General features: G+C 48.6%; 2 long non-coding RNA genes across 65 annotated transcripts in view; one reads left to right on the forward strand and one right to left on the reverse strand.

Annotated features, from left to right (window-relative positions):
• LOC127925855 (uncharacterized) overlaps positions 1-963 on the reverse strand; it is a 1,392-nt gene extending 429 nt beyond the window's left edge. For 5 of the 49 annotated variants that reach the window (XR_008122605.1, XR_008122596.1, XR_008122583.1 and 2 more), the window contains exons 1-5: positions 580-963; positions 444-547; positions 302-401; positions 178-255; positions 68-125 (exon numbers count right to left, since the gene is read on the reverse strand). This is a non-coding gene — a long non-coding RNA (uncharacterized LOC127925855). The other 44 variants (XR_008122572.1, XR_008122595.1, XR_008122570.1 and 41 more) reach the window with 28 other exon arrangements.
• Positions 964-1,185: 222 nt separating this feature from the next.
• Positions 1,186-6,782, forward strand: LOC127925854 (uncharacterized). 16 transcript variants are annotated; one of them, XR_008122558.1, is made up of 3 exons: positions 1,221-4,937; positions 4,985-5,080; positions 5,129-6,782. It is a non-coding gene; the product is annotated as an uncharacterized LOC127925854 (long non-coding RNA). The 16 variants fall into 16 exon arrangements; XR_008122547.1 differs by having other exon boundaries at positions 4,985-5,032; positions 5,081-6,782; XR_008122556.1 differs by having other exon boundaries at positions 1,221-4,914; positions 4,985-5,032; positions 5,081-6,782.
• Positions 6,783-8,747: the final 1,965 nt, after the last annotated feature.

Raw genomic sequence — 8,747 nt, forward strand, 5'->3', positions numbered from 1 at the left:
TACACCTGTTCATATCTACACCTGTTCATATCTATACACACCTGTTCATATCTACACCTGTATACACCTGTTCATATCTACACCTGTATACATCTGTTCATATCTACACCTGTTCATATCTACACCTGTTCATATCTACACCTGTATACACCTGTTCATATCTACACCTGTCTACACCTGTTCATATCTACACCTGTATACACCTGTTCATATCTACACCTGTATACACCTGTTCATATCTACACCTGTATACACCTGTTCATATCTACACCTGTATACATACACCTGTTCATATCTACACCTGTTCATATCTACACCTGTATACACCTGTTCATATCTACACCTGTTCATATCTACACCTGTATACACCTGTTCATATCTACACCTGTTCATATCTACACCTGTATACACCTGTTCATATCTACATCTGTTCATATCTACACCTGTATACACCTGTTCATATCTACACCTGTTCATATCTACACCTGTATACACCTGTTCATATCTACACCTGTATACACCTGTTCATATCTACACCTGTATACACCTGTTCATATCTACACCTGTTCATATCTACACCTGTTCATATCTACACCTGTTCATATCTATCATCTACTGGTTTCTCTGTTGAGTTCAACTCATCTCCATCTATCATAATCTACTAGTCTGGTCTAAGCCACTTCGTGACCTTTCACCCAGAACAAGTTGCCTTGTCACTTCCTCTTTTCCTGAAACTACAGAATGCTGTTTCAGTGGAAGGAGGGATGAATGAGGAGAGGAGAGGAGGAGAGGAGAGGAGGAGATGAGAGGAGGAGAAGAGAGGAGGAGATGAGAGGAGGAGATGAGAGGAGGAGATGAGAGGAGGAGAGGAGAGGAGGAGATGAGAGGAGGAGATGAGAGGAGGAGAAGAGAGGAGGAGAAGAGAGGAGGAGATGAGAGGAGGAGATGAGAGGAGGAGATGAGAGGAGGAGATGGAGGAGAGAGAGAGAGGAGAGGAGGAGAGGAGAGGAGGAGATGAGATGAGAGGAGGAGATGAGAGGAGGAGATGAGAGGAGGAGATGGAGGAGGGAGAGGAGAGGAGGAGAGGGAGAGAGAGAGGAGGAGAGGAGGAGAAAAGAGGAGGAGATGAGAGGAGAGGAGAGGAGAGGAGAGGAGAGGGAGGAGAATGAATGTTTTTATACTTTCAAAGATTTCTGTTGCCTTCCTGACTGACTCTTAAGGCCTTTTCTGGTTTGGGGAAAAACCCTTCCTCTCTAAGTAGGCAAACGGAAGACAGTCCTCCTCTCCTCGATAGCCTCCTTTTGACGAGGAATCACACGTGTATCCTTCCACAGAAGACAGTCCTCCTCGATAGCCTCCTTTTGGCGAGGAATCACACGTGTATCCTTCCACAGAAGACAGTCCTCCTCTCCTCGATAGCCTCCTCTTGGCGAGGAATCACACGTGTATCCTTCCACAGAAGACAGTCCTCCCCTCCTCGATAGCCTCCTTTTGGCGAGGAATCACACGTGTATCCTTCCACAGAAGACAGTCCTCCCCTCCTCGATAGCCTCCTCTTGGCGAGGAATCACACGTGTATCCTTCCACAGAAGACAGTCCTCCCCTCCTCGATAGCCTCCTCTTGGCGAGGAATCACACGTGTATCCTTCCACAGAAGACAGTCCTCCCCTCCTCGATAGCCTCCTTTTGACGAGGAATCACACGTGTATCCTTCCACAGAAGACAGTCCTCCCCTCCTCGATAGCCTCCTCTTGGCGAGGAATCACACGTGTATCCTTCCACAGAAGACAGTCCTCCCCTCCTCGATAGCCTCCTCTTGGCGAGGAATCACACGTGTATCCTTCCACAGAAGACAGTCCTCCCCTCCTCGATAGCCTCCTTTTGACGAGGAATCACACGTGTATCCTTCCACAGAAGACAGTCCTCCTCGATAGCCTCCTTTTGGCGAGGAATCACACGTGTATCCTTCCACAGAAGACAGTCCTCCTCTCCTCGATAGCCTCCTCTTGGCGAGGAATCACACGTGTATCCTTCCACAGAAGACAGTCCTCCCCTCCTCGATAGCCTCCTTTTGGCGAGGAATCACACGTGTATCCTTCCACAGAAGACAGTCCTCCCCTCCTCGATAGCCTCCTCTTGGCGAGGAATCACACGTGTATCCTTCCACAGAAGACAGTCCTCCCCTCCTCGATAGCCTCCTCTTGGCGAGGAATCACACGTGTATCCTTCCACAGAAGACAGTCCTCCCCTCCTCGATAGCCTCCTTTTGACGAGGAATCACACGTGTATCCTTCCACAGAAGACAGTCCTCCCCTCCTCGATAGCCTCCTCTTGGCGAGGAATCACACGTGTATCCTTCCACAGAAGACAGTCCTCCTCTCCTCGATAGCTTCCTCTTGGTGAGGAATCACACGTGTATCCTTCCACAGAAGACAATCCTCCCCTCCTCGATAGCCTCCTTTTGACGAGGAATCACACGTGTATCCTTCCACAGAAGACAGTCCTCCTCTCCTCGATAGCCTCCTTTTGACGAGGAATCACACGTGTATCCTTCCACAGAAGACAGTCCTCCCCTCCTCGATAGCCTCCTTTTGACGAGGAATCACACGTGTATCCTTCCACAGAAGACAGTCCTCCTCTCCTCGATAGCCTCCTCTTGGTGAGGAATCACACGTGTATCCTTCCACAGAAGACAGTCCTCCTCTCCTCGATAGCCTCCTCTTGGTGAGGAATCACACATGTATCCTTCCACAGAAGACAGTCCTCCTCTCCTCGATAGCCTCCTCTTGGCGAGGAATCACACGTGTATCCTTCCACAGAAGACAGTCCTCCTCTCCTCGATAGCCTCCTCTTGGTGAGGAATCACACGTGTATCCTTCCACAGAAGACAGTCCTCCTCTCCTCGATAGCCTCCTCTTGGTGAGGAATCACACGTGTATCCTTCCACAGAAGACAGTCCTCCCCTCCTCGATAGCCTCCTCTTGGTGAGGAATCACACGTGTATCCTTCCACAGAAGACAGTCCTCCCCTCCTCGATAGCCTCCTCTTGGCGAGGAATCACACGTGTATCCTTCCACAGAAGACAGTCCTCCCCTCCTCGATAGCCTCCTCTTGGCGAGGAATCACACGTGTATCCTTCCACAGAAGACAGTCCTCCCTCCTCGATAGCCTCCTTTTGACGAGGAATCACACATGTATCCTTCCACAGAAGACAGTCCTCCCCTCCTCGATAGCCTCCTCTTGGCGAGGAATCACACGTGTATCCTTCCACAGAAGACAGTCCTCCCCTCCTCGATAGCCTCCTCTTGGCGAGGAATCACACGTGTATCCTTCCACAGAAGACAGTCCTCCCCTCCTCGATAGCCTCCTCTTGGCGAGGAATCACACGTGTATCCTTCCACAGAAGACAGTCCTCCTCTCCTCGATAGCCTCCTCTTGGCGAGGAATCACACATGTATCCTTCCACAGAAGACAGTCCTCCTCTCCTCGATAGCCTCCTTTTGACGAGGAATCACACGTGTATCCTTCCACAGAAGACAGTCCTCCCCTCCTCGATAGCCTCCTTTTGACGAGGAATCACACGTGTATCCTTCCACAGAAGACAGTCCTCCTCTCCTCGATAGCCTCCTCTTGGCGAGGAATCACACGTGTATCCTTCCACAGAAGACAGTCCTCCTCTCCTCGATAGCCTCCTTTTGGCGAGGAATCACACATGTATCCTTCCACAGAAGACAGTCCTCCCCTCGATAGCCTCCTCTTGGCGAGGAATCACACATGTATCCTTCCACAGAAGACAGTCCTCCCCTCCTCGATAGCCTCCTTTTGACGAGGAATCACACGTGTATCCTTCCACAGAAGACAGTCCTCCCCTCCTCGATAGCCTCCTTTTGACGAGGAATCACACGTGTATCCTTCCACAGAAGACAGTCCTCCCTCCTCGATAGCCTCCTCTTGACGAGGAATCACACATGTATCCTTCCACAGAAGACAGTCCTCCTCTCCTCGATAGCCTCCTTTTGACGAGGAATCACACGTGTATCCTTCCACAGAAGACAGTCCTCCCCTCCTCGATAGCCTCCTTTTGACGAGGAATCACACGTGTATCCTTCCACAGAAGACAGTCCTCCCCTCCTCGATAGCCTCCTTTTGACGAGGAATCACACATGTATCCTTCCACAGAAGACAGTCCTCCTCTCCTCGATAGCCTCCTTTTGGTGAGGAATCACACGTGTATCCTTCCACAGAAGACAGTCCTCCTCTCCTCGATAGCCTCCTTTTGGCGAGGAATCACACGTGTATCCTTCCACAGAAGACAGTCCTCCCCTCCTCGTAGCCTCCTCTTGGTGAGGAATCACACGTGTATCCTTCCACAGAAGACAGTCCTCCCCTCCTCGATAGCTTCCTCTTGGTGAGGAATCACACGTGTATCAGTATATTATATTCACGTTTCATATTGTCACACAGTCACTCCTCACAGTTATAGCACCACGGGTGCTTCCCAAACTGCACCCTATTCCCTATGTAGTACAGTACTTTGAGTACGCCCCCTCTAGACCCTGGTAGTGCATAATATAGGGAATCGTTTTCCATTTAGAACACAGCATAGGGTTCCATTTAGAACACAGAATAGGGTTCCATTTAGAACACAGCATAGGGTTCCATTTAGAACACAGAATAGGGTTCCATTTAGAACAGCATAGGGTTCCATTTAGAACACAGCATAGGGTTCCATTTAGAACACAGAATAGGGTTCCATTTAGAACACAGCATAGGGTTCCATTTAGAACACAGAATAGGGTTCCATTTAGAACACAGCATAGGGTTCCATTTAGAACACAGCATAGGTTCCATTTAGAACACAGCATAGGGTTCCATTTAGAACACAGCATAGGTTCCATTTAGAACACAGCATAGGTTCCATTTAGAACACAGCATAGGTTCCATTTAGAACACAGCATAGGGTTCCATTTAGAACACAGCATAGGGTTCCATTTAGAACACAGCATAGGTTTCCATTTAGAACACAGCATAGGTTTCCATTTAGAACACAGCATAGGGTTCCATTTAGAACACAGCATAGGTTTCCATTTAGAACACAGCATAGGGTTCCATTTAGAACACATCACAGGGTTCCATTTAGAACACAGCATAGGGTTCCATTTAGAACACAGCATAGGGTTCCATTTAGAACACAGCATAGGTTCCATTTAGAACACAACCTGAGACAGACACAAAAGCTTTATAACAGTTAGACCAGTAATAACAACAGGCTTGAGAACAGTTATAGCATGTTATAAACAACAGGCTTGAGAACAGTTATAGCATGTTATAAACAACAGGCTTGAGAACAGTTATAGCATGTTATAAACAACAGGCTTGAGAACAGTTATAGCATGTTATAAACAACAGGCTTGAGAACAGTTATAGCATGTTATAAACAACAGGCTTGAGAACAGTTATAGCATGTTATAAACAACAGGCTTGAGAACAGTTATAGCATGTTATAAACAACAGGCTTGAGAACAGTTATAGCATGTTATAAACAACAGGCTTGAGAACAGTTATAGCATGTTATAAACAACAGGCTTGAGAACAGTTATAGCATGTTATAAACAACAGGCTTGAGAACAGTTATAGCATGTTATAAACAACAGGCTTGAGAACAGTTATAGCATGTTATAAACAACAGGCTTGAGAACAGTTATAGCATGTTATAAACAACAGGCTTGAGAACAGTTATAGCATGTTATAAACAACAGGCTTGAGAACAGTTATAGCATGTTATAAACAACAGGCTTGAGAACAGTTATAGCATGTTATAAACAACAGGCTTGAGAACAGTTATAGCATGTTATAAACAACAGGCTTGAGAACAGTTATAGCATGTTATAAACAACAGGCTTGAGAACAGTTATAGCATGTTATAAACAACAGGCTTGAGAACAGTTATAGCATGTTATAAACAACAGGCTTGAGAACAGTTATAGCATGTTATAAACAACAGGCTTGAGAACAGTTATTGCATGTTATAAACAACAGGCTTGAGAACAGTTATAGCATGTTATAAACAACAGGCTTGAGAACAGTTATAGCATGTTATAAACAACAGGCTTGAGAACAGTTATAGCATGTTATAAACAACAGGCTTGAGAACAGTTATAGCATGTTATAAACAACAGGCTTGAGAACAGTTATAGCATGTTATAAACAACAGGCTTGAGAACAGTTATAGCATGTTATAAACAACAGGCTTGAGAACAGTTATAGCATGTTATAAACAACAGGCTTGAGAACAGTTATAGCATGTTATAAACAACAGGCTTGAGAACAGTTATAACATGTTATAAACAACAGGCTTGAGAACAGTTATAGCATGTTATAAACAACAGGCTTGAGAACAGTTATAGCATGTTATAAACAACAGGCTTGAGAACAGTTATAGCATGTTATAAACAACAGGCTTGAGAACAGTTATAGCATGTTATAAACAACAGGCTTGAGAACAGTTATAGCATGTTATAAACAACAGGCTTGAGAACAGTTATAACATGTTATAAACAACAGGCTTGAGAACAGTTATAGCATGTTATAAACAACAGGCTTGAGAACAGTTATAGCATGTTATAAACAACAGGCTTGAGAACAGTTATAGCATGTTATAAACAACAGGCTTGAGAACAGTTATAGCATGTTGAGTCTCCATGTGTCGCCTTCCGTTTGCTCCTCCCTGGTTTATCACCATATCAATTTAACCTGTATGAATAAACTGCTTATTAAAACAGGCCTCAGACTGTGTGTGTGTGTGTGTGTGTGTGTGTGTGTGTGTGTGTGTGTGTGTGTGTGTGTGTGTGTGTGTGTGTGTGTGTGTGTGCGTGTGTGTGTGTGTGTGTGTGTGTGTGTGTGCGTGCGTGTGTGTGTACGTGTGTGTGTGTGGAGAGATTTGATGTGGTTGGAGGGTGATACGAGAAGAGGGGAGAGAGAGAGAGAGAGAGAGAGAGGTGGGTGGGGTCAGCCTGGGAGAGAGAGAGGGAGGTGGGTGGGGTCAGCCTGGGAGAGAGAGAGGTGGTTGGGTGGGGTCAGCCTGGGGAGAGAGAGAGAGGTGGGTGGGGTCAGCCTGGGAGAGAGAGAGGTGGGTGGGGTCAGCCTGGGAGAGAGAGAGATGGGTGGGGTCAGCCTGGGGAGAGAGAGAGAGGTGGGTGGGGTCAGCCTGGGAGAGAGAGAGATGGGTGGGGTCAGCCTGGGAGAGAGAGAGAGGTGGGTGGGGTCAGCCTAGGAGAGAGAGAGAGGTGGGTGGGGTCAGCCTGGGGAGAGAGAGAGAGGTGGGTGGGGTCAGCCTGGGAGAGAGAGAGAGGTGGGTGGGGTCAGCCTGGGGAGAGAGAGAGATGGGTGGGGTCAGCCTGGGAGAAAGAGAGGTGGGGTCAGCCTGGGAGAGAGAGAGATGGGTGGGGTCAGCCTGGGAGAGAGAGAGAGGGGTGGGGTCAGCCTGGGGAGAGAGAGAGAGAGGTGGGTGGGGTCAGCCTGGGGAGAGAGAGAGAGGTGGGTGGGGTCAGCCTGGGAGAGAGAGAGATGGGTGGGGTCAGCCTGGGAGAAAGAGAGGTGGGGTCAGCCTGGGAGAGAGAGAGATGGGTGGGGTCAGCCTGGGGAGAGAGAGAGAGGGGGTGGGGTCAGCCTGGGAGAGAGAGAGAGATGGTTGGGTGGGATCAGCCTGGGAGAGAGAGAGAGGTGGGTGGGGTCAGCCTGGGAGAGAGAGAGGTGGGTGGGGTCAGCCTGGGAGAGAGAGAGAGAGGTGGGTGGGGTCAGCCTGGGAGAGAGAGATGGTTGGGTGGGGTCAGCCTGGGAGAGAGAGAGATGGGTGGGGTCAGCCTGGGAGAGGGAAGACAGAGAGAGAGACAGAGTGAGGGAGAGAGAGAGGTGGGTGGGGAGCCTGAGTGAGTGAGTGAGTGAGTGAGTGAGTGAGTGGGGTCAGCCTGAGTGAGTGAGTGAGTGGGTGGGGAGCCTGAGTGAGAGAGAGAGAGAGAGAGAGAGAGAGAGAGTGGGTGAGGGAGCGAGAGGGAGAGAGAGAGAGAGAGTGGGTGGGGAGCGAGAGACAGTGGGGGGGGAGAGAGAGAGAGAGAGAGAGAGAGAGAGAGAGAGAGAGAGAGAGTGGGGAGCCTGGGAATGAGAGAATTAGGGAGAGATAGAGAGAGTGAGGGAGCGAGAGAGAGAGTGAGGGAGAGCTGGGAGAGAGAGTGAGGGGAGAGAGAGTGAAGGAGGAAGAGAGAGAGAGAGAGAGTGAGGGAGCGAGAGAGAGTGAGAGAGAGACAGAGAGTGAGGGAGCGAGAGCGTGAGAGAGAGTGAGGGAGCGAGAGATAGTGAGGGAAAGAGAGAGAGAGAGTGAGGGAGAGAGAGATGGATAGAGAGAGAGCGAGAGAGTGAGGGAGAAAGAGAGAGGGCGAGGGAGAGAGTGAGGGAGCGAGAGAGAGAGTGAGGGAGAGAGAGAGAGAGAGAGAGAAACAGAGAGAGAGTGAGAGATAGAGTGAGGGAGCGAGAGATAGTGAGGGAGAGAGAGAGAGAGCGAGAGAGTGAGGGAGAGAGTGAGGGAGAGAGAGAGTGAGGGATAGGAGAGAGGGTGAGGGAGAGATAGTGAGGGGAAAGAGAGAGAGAGAGAGTGAGGGATAGAGAGAGTGAGAGATAGAGAGAGAGGGCGATGAGTGATGAAATGTTTCTCCATCTCTATAGGGCCATTAAAACAGAGAGACAATAATACA

This window comes from Oncorhynchus keta, unplaced genomic scaffold, assembly GCF_023373465.1.
Source record: "Oncorhynchus keta strain PuntledgeMale-10-30-2019 unplaced genomic scaffold, Oket_V2 Un_contig_6361_pilon_pilon, whole genome shotgun sequence".
NCBI lineage: Eukaryota > Metazoa > Chordata > Actinopteri > Salmoniformes > Salmonidae > Oncorhynchus > Oncorhynchus keta.